The following is a 17334-nucleotide window of genomic DNA, read 5'->3' as shown; positions in this document are numbered from 1 at the left end:
TCAGCTGATGAGACTAAGCTAGTTGACTTTGTTCCCGGCGATTCATCAGAGCAGTTCAGCATCAGCATTAATTTGGATCCAAAATAGGAAAGCACGCTCATCGAGTTCATCCGTGAGAATCGGGACATCTTTGCATGGAAGCCTTCTGACATTCCAGGTGTACTAAGGGAACTCGCCGAGCACACTCTTAACATTGATCCTAAGTTTAAACCGGTCAAGCAGTTTCTCCTGGCAGCTGGGTTTATCATTGAAGTGTTTCATCCTGAGTGGTTGGCTAACCTGGTGCTGGTACTTAAGAAGAATGGCACTTGGTGCATGTGTGTGGACTACAGAGATTTAAACAAGGCTTGTCTGGCTGATCCTTTCGCCCTCCCTCATATTGATCAGATTATTGATGCTACGACGGGTTGTGAGCATTTGAGTTTTCTGGATGCTTATTCTGGTTATCATCAGATCAAGATGGCATTTAAGGACCAAGAGAAGACAACTTTTATAACTCCCTTTGAAGCCTTCTGCTATGTGTCTATGCCTTTTGGGCTCAAGAGTGCCCAGGCGACTTATCAGCGTTGTGTGCAGAATTGTCTTCATACTCAGATTGGGCACAACGTTCATGCTTATGTGGATGATATTGTTGTGAAGTCCAGGAAAGAGGAGACATTGATAGATGATTTGAAGGAAACTTTTGATAATCTCCAAATTTATAAGATGATGCTTAATCCGGCCAAGTGTGCCTTTGGTGTACCGGCAGGCAAGCTCTTGGGTTTTTTGGTGTCTAACAGGGGAATTGAGGCTAACCCAGAAAAGATCAAGGCAATTACTTCTCTGGCTAAACTGGCATGTATCAATGATGTTCAACGTCTGGCGGGTCGTATTGCAGCGTTGAGCCGGTTTATTAGCCGGTTGGGGGAGAAAGCTATCCCTCTATATTAGATGATGAAAAAGACATATAATTTTGTCTAGAGTGATGCTGCTGATGCGGCGTTTGAGGACTTGAAAAAGTAGTTAGCCGAGCCACCTATCCTTGCTACTCCTGTTGATAAAGAGCCATTGTTGGTATATGTGGCTGCCAATGCCAGCGTTGTCAGTGTGGCTATTTTGGTAGAGAGAAAGGAGGCGGGCAAGGAATATTCGGTTCAACAGCCGGTTTATTATACCAGTGAGGTTCTCATTGAGCCCAAGCAGAGATACCCACATTGGCAGAAGCTGGTGTACGGAGTTTTCATGGCAAGCCAGAAGCTTAAACAGTATTTTTAGGGTCATCCCATCACTGTGGTCAGTTCTGCTCCTTTGGGAGATATAATCCAAAACAGGGAGGTAACTGGCCGGGTTTCCAAGTGGGCCATTGAGCTTGGACCTCACGGGTTAAAGTATATGCCTCGTATGGCAATCAAGTCCCAGGCACTTGTGGATTTCATCAATGACTGGACAGAGTTGCAGACGCCGGAGGAAAAGCCGGATAACACAAATTGGACTATTCACTTTGATGGGTCTAGGCAATTGGAGGGCTCGGGGGCTGGAGTTGTGCTAGCTTCCCCTCTAGGTGATAAATTTTGTTATGTTCTCCGTTTAATGTTTCCTTGCACTAACAATGCAGCTGAATATGAGGCCTTACTCCACGGTCTTTGAGTGGCTAAGGAGATGAACTTAAGCCGGGTTAGGTGCTTTGGTGACTCGGATTTGGTAGCTCAACAAGTATCAGGTACTTGGGACTCCAAAGATCCACTCATGGCGGCTTATCGATGGGAGGTGGATGTTATTGCTGGTCACTTCAAGGGTTATCAGGTTCAGCATGTGGACCGGAGAAAGAATGAAGCGGCAGACGCTTTAAGCCGGTTGGGTTCTCAACGTAAACCGGTGCTGCCCAATGTTTTTCTTGATGTCCTTCATAACCCGTCGGTCAAGTTACCCACAGAGGAGGATTTGGCTATTCCTGACCCGGAGGCTCAGTTGGTGGCGGCTCTTCATGTTATCCCAGATTGGACAGTTCCATATTTGGCGTATATGACCCGGGGCGAGTTACCTGAGGATGAAGTTTTGGCCAGGTAGATAATCCGGCGGTCCAAGTCAATGACTATTGTCAACAGAGAGTTGCATCATTGCAGTGTCACAGGGGCGTTTCAGCGTTGCGCGTCACCTGAAGAAGGTTGTGAGATCCTATGTGAGATCCATGAAGGGGACTGTGGTCATCATGCCAAAGCTTTTCCTCACGCTTTTTATTGGCTGACAGCTCATGCTGATGCAGAGGAGTTGGTCAGAAGGTGTGACGGTTGTCAGAAATTTGCACGTCGAGCTCATGTTCCGGCTTAGGAGTTAAGGATGATTCCAATTACTTGGCCGTTTGTAGTCTGGGGACTTGATATGGTTGGGCCCTTTAAGAGATCGAAAGATAAGAAGACCAACCTCTTGGTTTCAGTTGACAAGTTTACTAAATGGGTAGAGGCAAAGCCAGTGAGTAAGTGTGATGCAGCAACGGCGGTTCAATTCATCAAGAAGGGGATCTTCCACTTTGGCTTTCCACATAGCATTATAACTGACAATGGCACTAACCTTTCCAAGGGAGCTATCGAAGCTTTTTTTCAACGTGAGCATATCCGGCTTGATGTATCATCAGTGGCTCACCCCTAGTCTAATGGTCAAGCTGAGAGAGCCAATCAAGAGATTTTGAGAGGTATGAAACCCCGACTTATGGTTCCCTTGCAGAGGATGTTGGGTTGTTGGGTCGAGGAGTTACCTTCCGTGTTATGGAGCATTAATACCACCCCCAACAGGTATATGGGTTATACGCCTTTTTTCATGGTTTATGGAGCAGAGGCAGTTCTCCCTAGTGACATTCGTCACGACTCACCCCGGGTGGCGTCTTATGTTGAAGCTGGCAATGAAAAAGCACGTCAGGAAGCACTTGACCTATTGATGAAGAGTGTGACATCGCAACAGCTCGTTCGGCGATTTACCAACAAGATCTGTGTCGTCACCGCAGCCGCCGGGTTAAAACCAGAACTTTTCAAGAAGGCGATCTGGTGCTCCGGCTCATCCAGGATCAGACTGATATGCACAAGTTATCCACACCTTCGGAAGGACCCTTTGTGGTCAGCAAGAATCTAAACAACGTGTCATATTACCTTGTCGATGTTCGAGACCACAAGGACACACGCACGTCGGAGGAGGAGACCCGCCGGCTGATACTTCTCCAACGTATCTATAATTTTTGATCATTCCATGCTATTATATTATCCATCTTGGACATTATTGGGCTTTATTATACACTTTTATATTACTTTTGGGACTAACCTATTGACCTAGAGCCCAGTGCCAGTTGCTGTTTTTCCCTTGTTTCAGTGTTTCGAAGAAAAGGAATATCAAAAGGAGTCGAAACGGAATGAAACCTTCTGGAGAAGTTATTTTTGGAAGGAAAGCAACCCGGGAGACTTGGAGTCCACGTGAAGGAAGAAACGAGGGAGGCACGAGGCAGGGGGCGCGCCCACCCCGCTGGGCGCGCCCTCCACCCTCGTGGGCCCCTCATGGCTCCCCTGACGTATTTCTTCCGCCTATATATATCCATATACCCTAAAACGATCAGGGAGCACAATAGATCGGGAGTTCCGCCGCCAAAAGCCTCCGTAGCCACCGAAAACCAATCTAGACCCGTTCCGGCACCCTGCCGGAGGAGGCAATCCCTCTCCGGTGTCCATCTTCATCATCCCGGTGCTCTCCATGACGAGGAGCGAGTAGTTCTCCCTCGGGGCTGAGGGTATGTACCAGTAGCTATGTGTTTGATCTCTCTCTCTCGTGTTCTTGAGGTGATATGATCTTGATGTATCGCATGCTTTGCTATTATATTTGGATCCTATGATTTTTATTTCCCCCTCTACTCTCTTGTAATGGATTGAGTTTTCCCTTTGAAGTTATCTTATCAGATTGAGTCTTTAAAGATTTGAGAACACTTGATGTATGTCTTGCCATGCGTATCTGTGGTGACAATGGGATATCACGTGATTCACTTGATGTATGTTTTGGTGATCAACTTGCGGGTTCCTCCCATGAACCTATGCATAGGGGTTGGCACACGTTTTCATCGTGATTCTCCTGTAGAAACTTTGGGGCACTCTTTGAGGTTCTATGTGTTGGTTGAATAGATGAATCTGAGATTGTGTGATGCATATCGTATAATCATACCCGCGGATACTTGAGGTGACATTGGAGTATCTAGGTGACATTAGGGTTTTGGTTGATTTGTGTCTTAAGGTGTTATTCTAGTACGAACTCTAGGGCTGTTTGTGACACTTATAGGAATAGCCCAACGGATTGATTAGAAAGAATAACTTTGAGGTGGTTTCGTACCCTACCATAATCTCTTCGTTTGTTCTCCGCTATTAGTGACTTTGAAGTGACTCTTTGTTGCATGTTGAGGGATAGTTATGTGATCTAATTATGTTATTATTGTTGAGAGGACTTGCACTAGTGAAAGTATGAACCCTAGGCCTTGTTTCCTAGCATTGCAATACCATTTACGCTCACTTTTATCATTATTTACCTTGCTGCTTTTATATTTTCAGATTACAAAAACCTTTATGTACTATCCATATACCACTTGTATCACCATCTCTTCGCCGAACTAGTGCACCTATACAGTTTACCATTGTATTGGGTGTGTTGGGGACACAAGAGACTCTTTGTTATTTGGTTGCAGGGTTGCTTGAGAGAGACCATCTTCATCCTACGCCTCCTACGGATTGATAAACCTTAGGTCATCCACTTGAGGAAAATTTGCTACTGTTCTACAAACCTCTGCACTTGGAGGCCAACAAAGTCTACAAGAAGAAGGTTGTGTAGTAGACATCAAGCTCTTTTCTGGCGCTGTTTCCGGGGAGGTGAGTGCTTGAAGGTATATCTTTGGATCTTGCAATCGAGTCTTTTAGTTTCTTGTTTTATCACTAGTTTTGTTTATAAAAGAAAATTGCAAAAAAATGGAATTTAGTTTGCCTCATATGCTTCATCTTTTTAATATCTTTCGTGAGTATGATGGAAAGGAAAATTGTGCCAAAGTGTTAGAAGAAGAAATCTATAAAATGTTTGGCACTAAATATTTAAATGATGAGCATGATTGCAATGTTTTTAGTATGAATTCCTTGAATATCCATGATGCTAATGATATGCAAAGCCACAAGCTCGGGGAAGCTATGTTTGATGAAGATGATATTTTTTGTCCCCCAAGCTTTGATGAGCAAATTTACAATGATGAAAACATGCCTCCTATCTATGATGATTATTTTGATGACACGTATGCTTTAAAGAATAATGATAACCATGAAACTTGTCATCTTGATCTTAATTTTCAATCACATGATAGTTATTTTGTTGAGTTTGCTCCTACTATTATTCATGAGAAGAAATTTGCTTATGTGGAGAGTAATAAAAAATTATATGCTTGTAGATCGTGAAAAGAATGCTTTAGATGCTGGTTATATTGTTGAATTCATTCAATATGCTACTGAAAATTATTATGAGGGAGGAACATATGCTTGTAGGAGTTGCAATAATATCAAGTTTCCACTCTATGTGCTTAAAGTTTTGAAGTTATGCTTGTTTTACCTTCCTATGCAAGTTGATTCTTGTTCCCACAAGTTGTTTGCTCACAAAATCCCTATGCATAGGAAGTGGGTTAGACTTAAATGTGCTAGTCATATTCCTCTTGATGCTCTCTTTATGTTTCAATTCTTATCTTTTATGTGAGCATCATTGAAATCATCATGCCTAGCTAGGGGCGTTAAATGATAGCGCTTGTTGGGAGGAAACCCAATTTTATTTTTGTTCCTTACTTTTTGTTCCTGTTTAGTAATAAATAATTCATCTATCCTCTGTTATGGTTATGGTTTTATTGTTTTAATTAGTGTTTGTGCCAAGTAGAACCGTTGGGAAGACTTGGGGAAAGTCTTGTTGATCTTGCTGTAAAAAATAGAAACTTTAGCGCTCACGAGAATTGCTGCCATTTTTTATTGGAGAGTGATATTTAGTTAATTATTTTTGAAGATGATGAATAGGTAAATTCCTCGCGTCCAGCTATTTATTTGAGAATTTTATGAGTTCTAGAAGTGGTCGAAACCTACAAATTACTACAGACTGTTCTGTTTTTGACAGATTCTGTTTTCATTGTGTTGTTTGCTTATTTTGATGAATCTATGAGTAGGATCAGAGGGTATGAACCATAGAGAAGTTGGAATACAGTAGATATTACACCAATATGAATTTAGAATGAGTTCACAATAGTACATAAGTGGTGACTTATTTTCTTATACTAACGGAGCTTACGAATTTTCTGTTAAGTTTTGTGTTGTGAAGTTTTCAAGTTTTGGGTAAAGATTCGGTGGACTATGGAATAAGGAGTGGCAAGAGCCTGATCTTGGGGTTGCCCAAGGCACCCCAACGTAATATTCAAGGACAACCAAAAGTCTAAGCTTGGGGATGCCCCGGATGGCATCCCCTCTTTCGTCTTCGTTTATCGGTAACTTTACTTGGAGCTATATTTTTATTCGCCACATGATATGTGTTTTGCTTGGAGTGTCAATTTATTTTATTTTGTTTTACTTGCTGTTTTAATAAAATACCAAGATCTGAAATTCTTAAATGTTAGAGAGTCTTCACATAGTTGCATAATTATTCAACTACTCATTGATCTTCACTTATATCTTTCGGAGTAGTTTGTTGTTTGCTCTAGTACTTCACTTATATCTTTTAGAGCATGGTGGTAGTTTTATTTTGAAGAAATAGATGAACTCTCATGCTTCTCTTAGATTATTTTGAGAGTCTTAAATAGCATGGTAATTTTCTTAAATAATCCTAATATTCTAGGTATTCAAGATTAGTAAAAACTTTCTTATGAGTGCATTGAATACTAAGAGAAGTTTGATGCTTGATGATTGTTTTGAGATATGGAGGTAGTGATATCAAATTTGTGCTAGTTGAGTAGTTGTGAATTTGAGAAATACTTGTGTTGAAGTTTGCAAGTCCCGTAGCATGCACGTATGGTAAACGTTATGTAACAAATTTGAAACATGAGGTGTTCTTTGATTATCCTCCTTATGAGTGGCGGTCAGGGACGAACGATGGTCTTTTCCTACCAATCTATCCCCCTAGGAGCATGCGTGTAGTACTTGGTTTTTGATGACTTGTAGATTTTTGCAATAAGTATGTGAGTTCTTTATGACTAATGTTGAGTCCATGGATTATACGCACTCTCACCCTTCCATCATTGCTAGCCTCTTCGGTACCGTGCATTGCCCTTTCTCACATTGAGAGTTGGTGCAAACTTTGCCGGTGCATCCAAACCCCGTGATATGATACGCTCTTTCACACATAAACCTCCTTATATCTTCCTCAAAACATCCACCATACCTACCTATTATGGCATTTCCATAGCCATTCCGAGATATATTGCCATGCAACTTTCCACCATTCCGTTTATCATGACACGTTCATCATTCTCATACTGCTTAGCATGATCATGTAGTTGACATAGTATTTGTGGCAAAGCCACCATTCATAATTATTTCATACATGTCACTCTTGGTTCATTGCATATCCCGGTACACCGCTGGAGGCATTCATATAGAGTCATACTTTGTTCTAGTATCGAGTTGTAATCATTGAGTTGTAAATAAGTAGAAGTGTGATGATCATCATTTTCTAGAGCATTGTCCCAAGTGAGGAATATAAAAAAAGGGGAAAGGCCATAAAAAATATAAGGCCCAAAAAATGAGAGAAAATGAGAGAAGTGACAATGCTACTATCCTTTGCCACACTTGTGCTTCAAAGTAGCACCATAATCCTCATGATAGAGAGTCTCTTGTTTTGTCACTTTCAAATACTAGTGGGAATTTTCATTATAGAAATTGGCTTGTATATTCCAACAATGGGCCTGCTCAAGTGCCCTAGGTCTTCGTGAGCAAGAAAGTTGGATGTACACCCACTTAGTTTCTTTTGTTGATCTTTCATACATTTATAGCTCTAGTGCATCCGTTGCATGGCAATCCCTACTCCTTGCATTAACATCAATCGATGGGCATCTCCATAGCTCATTGATTAGCCTCGTTGATGTGAGACTTTCTCCTTTTTGTCTTCTCCACATAACCCCCATCATCATATTCTATTCCACCCATAGTGCTATGTACATGGCTCGCGCTCATATATTGCGTGAAAGTTTATAGGTTTGAGATTACTAAAGTATGAAACAATTTCTTGGCTTGTCATCGGGGCTGTGCATGATGAGAGCATTCTTGTGTGACGAAAATGGAGCATGACTAAACTATATGATTTTGTCGGGATGAACTTTCTTTGGCCATGTTATTTTGAGAGGACATAATTGCTTAGTTAGTATGCTTGAAGTATTATTACTTTTATGTCAATATGAACTTTTATCTTGAATCTTTCGGATCTGAATATTCATACCACAATTAAGAAGAATAGCATTGAAATTATGCCAAGTAGCATTCCACATCAAAAAATTTGTTTTTATCATTTACCTACTCGAGGATGAGCAGGAACTAAGCTTGGGGTTGCTGATACGTCCCCAACGTATCTACAATTTTTGATCATTCCATGCTATTATGTTATCCATCTTGCACATTATAGGGCTTTATTATACACTTTTATATAACTTTTGGGACGAACCTATTGACCCAGAGCCCAGTCCAGTTCCTGTTTTCCCCTTGTTTCTGTGTTTCGAAGAAAAGGAATATCAAACGGAGTCGAAACGGAATGAAACCTTTTGGAGAAGTTATTTTTGGAAGGAAAGCAACCCGCGAGACTTGGAGTCCACATCAAGGAAGCAACGAGGGAGGCACGAGGCAGGGGGTGCCCACCCCCCTGGGCGCGCCCTCCACCCTCATGGGCCCCTCGTGGCTCCCCTAACGTATTTCTTCCGCCTATCTATATCCATATACCCTAAAACGATCAGGGAGCACAATAGATCGGGAGTTCCGCCGCCAGAAGCCTCCGTAGCCACGGAAAATCAATCTAGACCTGTTTTGGCACCCTGCCGGAGGGGGCAATCCCTCTCCGGTGGCCATCTTCATCATCCCAGTGCTCTCCATGAAGAGGAGGGAGTAGTTCTCCCTCGAGGCTGAGGGTATGTACCAGTAGCTATGCGTTTGATCTCTCTCTCTCTCTCTTGTGTTTTTGAGGTGATACGATCTTGATGTATCACGAGCTTTGCTATTATATTTGGATCCTATGATGTTTCTCCCCTCATCTACTCTCTTGTAATGGATTGTGTTTTCCCTTTGAATCCCATGAACCTATGCATAGGGGTTGGCACACATTTTCGTCGTGATTCTCCGGTAGAAACTTTGGGGCACTCTTTGAGGTTATATGTGTTGGTTGAATAGATGAATCTGAGATTGTGTGATGCATATCGTATAATCATACCCGCAGATACTTGAGGTGACATTGGAGTATCTAGGTGACATTAGGGTTTTGGTTGATTTGTGACTTAAGGTGTTATTGTAGTATGGACTCTTGGGTTGTTTGTGACACTTATAGGAATAGCCCAACGGATTGATTGGAAAGAATAACTTTGAGGTGGTTTCGTACCCTACCATAATCTCTTCGTTTGTTCTCCGCTATTAGTGACTTTGGAGTGACTCTATGTTGCATGTTGAGGGATAGTTATGTGATCCAATTATGTTATTATTGTTGAGAGGACTTGCACTAGTGAAAGTATGAACCCTAGGCCTTGTTTCCTCGCATTGCAATACCATTTACGCTCACTTTTATCATTAGTTACCTTGCTGTTTTTATATTTTCATATTACAAAAACCTTTACATACTATCCATATACCACTTGTATCACCATCTCTTCGCCGAACTAGTGCACCTATACAGTTTACCATTGTATTGGGTGTGTTGGGGACACAAGAGACTCTTTGTTATTTGGTTGCAGGGTTGCTTGAGAGAGACCATCTTCATCCTACGCCTCCTACGGATTGATAAACCTTAGGTCATCCACTTGAGGGAAATTTGCTACTATCCTACAAACCTCTGCACTTGGAGGCCCAACAAAGTCTACAAGAAGAAGGTTGTGTAGTAGACATCACCGGCCTTGGCATATTGCTCAGCTTAGACCATACTACACTTGAGCCATAGGATCTCCTTATGTACATATTTAGACAATGTATATATTATGCTTGATATAATAAACCGACATCCTTGCTAAAGCGGGGCTTCTGTCGTTCTCTTAAATGAGTTTTTGGTTATCGGGAGTTTCCAGCTTAGGTATGAAGTTATGATTTCCTCTTGATCCTGTTGTCAAGCTAATATTGTCATATTATAAGAGCACAACTCTGATTACTTTGGTAATCCAACTATCAAGCCCATATTATAAGAGCATAGCTCTAATTACCTTGGTAATCCGGCTATCAAGCCAATATTATAACTTCCTATGAGCATAGCTCTAGTCTACTTGGAGGCTTAATGCCCGAATTAAAGGGACCAAAGAGAGTCCGTTGCACAGCACAACTCAAACATAGGTACCCCTTGGGCACAACCCACATAATCACTTGGGGACTTGGTCGTATTCGATCCATAGCTACACCTCTTGATTGGCGTAAGGCCACTATGGAAATCACTTGGGGGCTTGGTTGTATTCGAACCATAGCTAGACTTCTTGATTGGTGTAAGGCCACTAGGGAAATCACTTGGGGGCTTGGTCGTATTCGAACCATAGCTACACCTCTTGATAGGCGTAAGGCCACCAGGGAAATCACTTGGGGGCTTGGTCATATTCGAACCATAGCTACACCTCTTGATAGGCATAAGGCCACTAGGGAAATCATTTGGGGGCTTTGGTCGTATCTGAACCATAGCTCAAACCCTCTTGATCAGTGCAACACCACAATTGTGACTATTTAAATCTTTCTTGATTTTTTCGGTTTATAACGCTTTATGAGTATAATTTATCTATGCTTATTAACTTGGCCTGGCCTTTGACTATAAGTCACCAGCAAGCAGAAAACTATTGTCCGGTGTTTATTGATCCGGCCTAGGCCCGTTCATAAACCGGCAAACATATGATGATTACCAATATTCAAGTTATGGGTTATCACCCTTATTATACCGGCTTGCTAAACCAGCAGTGTGATAAAATATCATACACTACAGGAATCAGCTACTTTGCCGTCCGCCACGGCGGACGGCAAAGGCCTTTGCCGTCAGCCGCGGACGGGAAAAGGCTCCGGCAATGTAGGCTTCGGTAAACAGCTACTTTGCGGTTTGCTACTGATGGCAAAGTCTTTGCCGTCCGCCGCAGACGGCAAAGAGAGCTCGGCAGACGGCAAAGAAGGCGGACGGCAATAATTGCGCTGTCAGTCCGTTAAGTGGCTAACGGCAGGCCTTTGCCGTCCGCCGCTGACGGCAAACTTTCTAGTGTCTTTGCCGTCCGCCGTGTGATGTCATCTACACGTCACTACATGGCATGTTCTTTGTCGTCTGCCACTGATGGCAAAGTCTTTGTCGTCTGCCACTGTAGGCAAACTGGCCAAATGGGTCAGCTCCCAGGAAGCACAGCTGGATGCCACGTGTCTTCTTTGCCGTCCGCGGCAGACGGCAAAGAGCTCGTTTCCGTCGGTGGCAGACGGCAAAGAGCCTGCATATTGGCTCTTTTATCTGTTTTTTATTAAATCCAACAATTTTCATCACAAATATAGATGACATATATAGATATATTTCAAAAGGCCATTACAGAGCAAACATATAAGATATCCAACCATATATATTACATGCATCCAACACATAACTTCATCATAGTTCCATCATACATAACAAGTTCAACATAGAGGCATCCAACCATATATATTACAATAGTTTCATCCAACGATACATGCATAGTTCAACGATACAAAAAGAAACAGAGAAAGGGATAAGGAGCACTCCATCTATGCAAGCTTTCGTCAAGTGAATGAACTCTGCAAAATGAAAAATAAGAAAGTTAGAACAAGAAGAGTAGAACAAGAAGAAGAGTAGAACAAGAAGAAGACTAGAACAAGAAGAGTAGAACAAGAAGAAGACTAGAACAAGAAGAGTATGTCATTTATGAGCTAACTTACGTGAAATGGATCATATATGAGCTAACTAAGTTGAAATGGGTCGTTTATGAGCTAGCTAAGGTGAAATGGATCATTTATGAGCTAACTTAGTTGAAATGGGTCGTTTATGAGCTAGCTAAGGTGAAATGGATCATTTTTGAGGTAACTAAGGTGAAATGGATCGTTTTTTAGCTAACTTAGGTGAAATGGATCATTTCTGAGCTAACTTAGTTGAAATGGATCGTTTTTGACTAACTTAGGTGAAATGGATCATTTATGAGCTAATTTAGTTGAAATGGATCTTTTTGAGCTAACTTAGGTGAAATGGATCATTTAAGAGCTAATTTAGGTGAAATGGATCGTTTTTTAGGTAACCTAGGTGAAATGGATCGTTTATGAGCTAAATTAGTTGAAATGGATCGTTTATGAGATAACCTAGGTAAGATTGGTCATTTTGGAGTTAACCTAGGTGAAATGGGTCATTTTAAAGCTAACATAGGTAAAATGGATCATTTAGGAGCTAATCTAGGTAAAATGGGTCATTTTTGAGCTAACTTGGATGAACTGGATCATTTATAAGCTAACCTAGGTAAAATGGGTCATTTTAGAGCTAACTTAGGTAAAATGGATCGTCTATAAGCTAACTAAGCTAATTATGCAATTTTTGACATAAGTAAGCTAAGTACAGATCGTTTTAGAGCTAACTTAGGTAAAATGGATGGTTTTGGAGGTCAGTAAGCTTATTAAGTCATTTTGGAGGTGAAGAAGCTAAGTCTAGGTCATTATGGTAAGCATTGGAGGAAATAAAGCTAAGTTTAGGTCTTTATGCATGTGTTAAGCAAAACACTAGATAAACTTACCAAGATGTAGGAGGTGTAGGAGCGGGGTGGCTCGTGTCGGTAGCTGGAGAAGGATCGTGCGATGCTTGTCTGGAGTTACGCTGCACCACAGATCATTTCCAATGTCTTGTTAGCATGATGACACTCAAATGTTAAGACTAGCAAGTAATGTCATTCAATAAAACTCACCGTGGTCCCAGGAGCAATCACTGGCATCGGCGGAGCGGTCTGACCTGTCTTCTCGCACACAGACTGCACATTTGGTTTTGACGACTCAGTCATACTAGTTAGTAATGAGACAAATACTACATGAATGTTTTGGCTAATCTGCAGAAGAAACTTACCACAAGGAGCTCGTACATGGCCGTTGCCTGCATGTCATTCCGTGCCCTCTCCTCCTCCATCATCTTTGTCGTCCTCTCCTCCAACTCCCGCTGCCTCTCCGCCGCCTCCGCCAGAAGTTTCTCCGTTCTATCTCTCTCACTCTGTATAGCAGCCTGCAACACCACTCACATGACCATTTGTAATCATTGATGGAAGCACACAGAATGTAATGGAGAAAGATAACTGAGTACGTATCACTAACCTTGATGGCGAGTTGCATTGGCCGTTCACGAGGCCTTATCTCAGGAGCGGAGCTCGACTGGCGCGCCTTAATCTCCGGGAGAGTGCTAGGACAACGGATAAGTCCATCTCCAATGGCTATGGAGCCATGGGACCTCCCGCCACCAGATATCATCAACAGCTCTGGATCAATGGGACCCTGGCTCGGGTTAAAGTCCTCCCCTTTCCTCGCCTTCCCCTCATCTCTATATCTCACGAGCTTGTTGTGGGAGGAGATGTTGGTGAAGTTGTTTGCATCATCGAGGTCAGACTGAGAGAAAGCCTTGACTTTCTTGAAAGAGGCAGTGTGGGCCATGGCATACAGGTCGTACACCTCTGGCACCTTATCCGCCTTATTGTAGCGTGCCTGAAAGAGAGAAGCAATGAAAATTAGTAATTAAAGGGCTCAAGCTAGCATGATGAATGAATTGCATGAATCATGAAGCAAACCACATACCCAGTTGCGCCCGAACTGATATAAGTTGGAGCTGCCTTGATGGTGTGGCACACCTTCCATTTGGGCACGTTTGTCCTTGGCCTCGTTGTGGAGGGCTAGCCATTGTGGAGAGCACCACTCATCGACCAACACCTCCCAACAATCCATCCGATCCGCACACCATCTCGGAGGCGCCTAAGTTAGCAAATAGAAACTTGAGCGCTACGGCTAAGAATTACTAAATGAAGGAACTTAAGTAGAGAAGGCCTTAAGAACTACCTTCATGTACTGCTCCTTACTCAGGAACTTATCGCGGCACGCCGGCTTGGTCTTCTTGATACCACGCAAGGCGTAGTAGTCTCGAACAGCCTGCACCCGAGCCTCGTGCCGTAAGTTCTGGAGTAGGCGCTTGCAGACGTTCTCGATAACATGTGCCGCGTCCTCCTCGTATCCCTCCTCACACCTGTAGAATGTCTGCAATCAAATGAGACAATATTGATTAGTACAATTAATAACTAGCTAGTTGAAGATTTTTAAATGTGTAAAGGAGAAATTACCCAAAACTTTCTGATCACCATGTCTGCCCTCGTGTCGCACACGACACCGTCGATAATCTCATCCGGCGGGGCCGGGGCAGCCACGTAGTGCTCCCAGCTCAATCCAAGCTCTGGAAGCCGACCCTCACCAGGCAACGTGACAAACCCCGGGAAGTTTTGCCGGCAAAGAACTCCAAGGACGGAGTTGGGCCGGCGGACACTATGATGGTGGTCCCAACCCCTGCAGCATGACAAGGCCAACGCATTAGTTATTTGAAAAAACGTGAATGCACAAGGTACAAAAATATTAAATGCACTTACGTACCTCTCCCCATCAGGGAAAATCAACCACCTCTGCTCGCGGGTCACCGGCACGGACGGGAGCCGTGTAGCACCACGCTGGTAGACGGTGCCCCCCTCCTCCTCAAGATCAGTCGGCTCCCCACCATCATCAGCATGGCCACTCGGCTCCTCAGGCTGATCCGGCCAGGTACCCCATCTGGACGTGTGCTCCTCCGGGGTCACGTGGGCCGAACTCTCGTGGGCCGAAGGCCAGTCGACCCGAGGCTCATGGGCCCAAGACCCGTGGACCGGAGGCTCGTGGACCGGAGTCCGTGTAGCCTCCTCCTCGGACGAGTCCACCCTAGCAGTCACGTGCTCGGGTGAAACAGTCGGGGGTGGCGGCGAGGAAGGCGCAATTCGTCCTTAAGCGGCTACATGTACACATTCATATTTTTGCCCGGATAGTTGGGTCCTGGAATTATCAACGTCAGGAAAATGTTCTTTCTTTGCATAATCTGTCCGGGGGGGAGATTGAGTGGAAAGACAAATACGGGCCAACAACTGTATTGGGCTGCCGTCATACCAAACACATTGAACCCATCCGTGCTGATGCCGACTCGAGGATGCCTCGGATCTGCCGCTTTGTCAGCATGTAATTCATCAAACTTTTTCCACGCAACACCATCCGATGTGTGTACCATCATCAGATTCCCATCTGCATCTAGTTCGGTTCTTTTGCCTGTTTTGTGCCAAGTCATCTGTCTGGCCGTCTCTTCGACCATGAAAAGACGTTGAAGTCTTGGTACGATTGGCATATACCGAAGAACAGTAACGGGGATTTTGGTCTGTGTCTTCTCACCCATACCGTTGTCTACCACAATATACCTGGAAGACTTGCAAATGGGACAATAGTTCAAGTCCGCATAGTCAAGCCTAAATAAGGCACATCCTTTCTCACAGGCATGTATCTTCTCATAGGGCATCTTCAGTGCACGGAGGATTTTGTCCGACTGGTACAGGTTTGCAGGCATTACATGGCCTTTGGGTAGAAAGCGTCCAAATACTGTCATAATTGCGTCATAGCATTCTCTGCCCAAGTTGAACTGAGCCTTCAGAGCCATTACTTGTGAGATGGCATCCAACTGACAAGGCTCAGTGTGCTCGTGGAGCGGACGTTTCGAAGACTCCAACATTTCATTGAAGGCCTTTGCAGATTCCTCCATCTCCTCGTCCGAATCCCGAGCATCAACATAGCCTTGCACCATGTTTTCCATCCCGGTACCATGCTCGTCGGTGCGACGACGATCCACCTCAGCTCGGTCATGATGGGCAGACTCACCATGAAATGTCCACACCGTATAATCGGGCGTAAAACCACTCTTCTGCAGGTGTTTGCCCATTTCAGCCTCTGTCTTCTTTTCCCAATTGCCGCACCGAAAACAGGGGCACCAGGTTTTCTTTTGGCCATTTGCAAATGCGGCTTGCACAAACCCCTTAGTTTTTGTGAACCATTCAGCGCTCCATTTGTTCTGACCAGTGTGACCGGTATACATCCAAGCACGGTCACTCATCTTAACTTTCAGAGCTACTGGACACACAACAATTATATATGTAATTCACCATGTATATATTCATCAGTTGATCTACTTTGTCAATTTTATTACATCCATGCAACCTACACTCTAATAGGTAATGATAGGTCCTAATCCCACCCGTGTATGTGTAGATTGGGTTTATTTTCCCATGCTATGCTCCGGATCCGATGCAAAATTTCGGCAGCACCTCCCCGCTGTTCTCCTGATACACGTCTCTGCAATAAACAGAGAGGATGTGTACCCGGAGAACAACAGGGGAGGCACTGACGAAATATATGCGTCGGATCCGGAGCAAAGCATATGGGAAAACGAACCCAATCTACACATACTCGGGCTGTCCATGGATAGCGTTGGACAATTCGAAAGAATCAAGGTTATATATATGCAAATGCATGCATATTTATAACTATGATGCTTTCGAACGGGAGACACATATTGGTTACGCATACTGATGATTCAAGACACATACATAGCTAGCTATCAAGTTTCATCGGAATAGATCAAATAATTAATGGGGGAGGAGGACTTGTCATTTGTGCTCACCCACGAACGAAGGGGCAGAGCTCGTCAAACGCACGGCGAGGTCGTCGAACACCAAACCTCGCAGCGATGAAACAACTGCACATTTAAAACTACACGATCAACACAATTATATATGATGTTTTTCATAACAAAATCGAAAAATATATGACCTAACTAATAATTCACAAATATATGACCCCGTCGGCCTCTGGAAGGCCAAAGATCACCTTTACGGGAGGTGTCGGTGGTCGGGGTGTCCTGTCGGTGTCGGGGTGCCGTGTCGGGGTCGGGGTGCTGTTTCGGGGTCGGGGGGTCGGGGTGTCGTGTCGATGTCGGGGTAGTGCCGTGTCGGTGTCGGGGTCTTGTTTCGGGGTCGGGGTGTGGTGTCGGGGTCAGGGTGTCGGGTCAGGCTCGGGGTCGGGGTGTCGGGTCAGGCTCGGGGGGTCG

At 43.8% G+C, this 17334-nt stretch overlaps 1 long non-coding RNA gene across 1 annotated transcript; it reads right to left on the bottom strand.

Annotated features, from left to right (window-relative positions):
- Positions 1-11743: 11743 nt before the first annotated feature.
- On the bottom strand, positions 11744-16984 carry LOC147970726 (uncharacterized). The gene is made up of 2 exons (XR_015603256.1): positions 16909-16984; positions 11744-11954 (listed from the first exon to the last, which is right to left on the bottom strand). It is a non-coding gene; the product is annotated as an uncharacterized LOC147970726 (long non-coding RNA).
- Between the last annotated feature and the right edge of the window lie 350 nt (positions 16985-17334).

Source organism: Triticum urartu, chromosome 5A (genome assembly GCF_056163025.1).
Source record: "Triticum urartu cultivar PI428250 chromosome 5A, HENAU_Tu73, whole genome shotgun sequence".
Classification (NCBI taxonomy): domain Eukaryota; kingdom Viridiplantae; phylum Streptophyta; class Magnoliopsida; order Poales; family Poaceae; genus Triticum; species Triticum urartu.
This window is presented reverse-complemented; position numbering and strand designations above follow the sequence as displayed.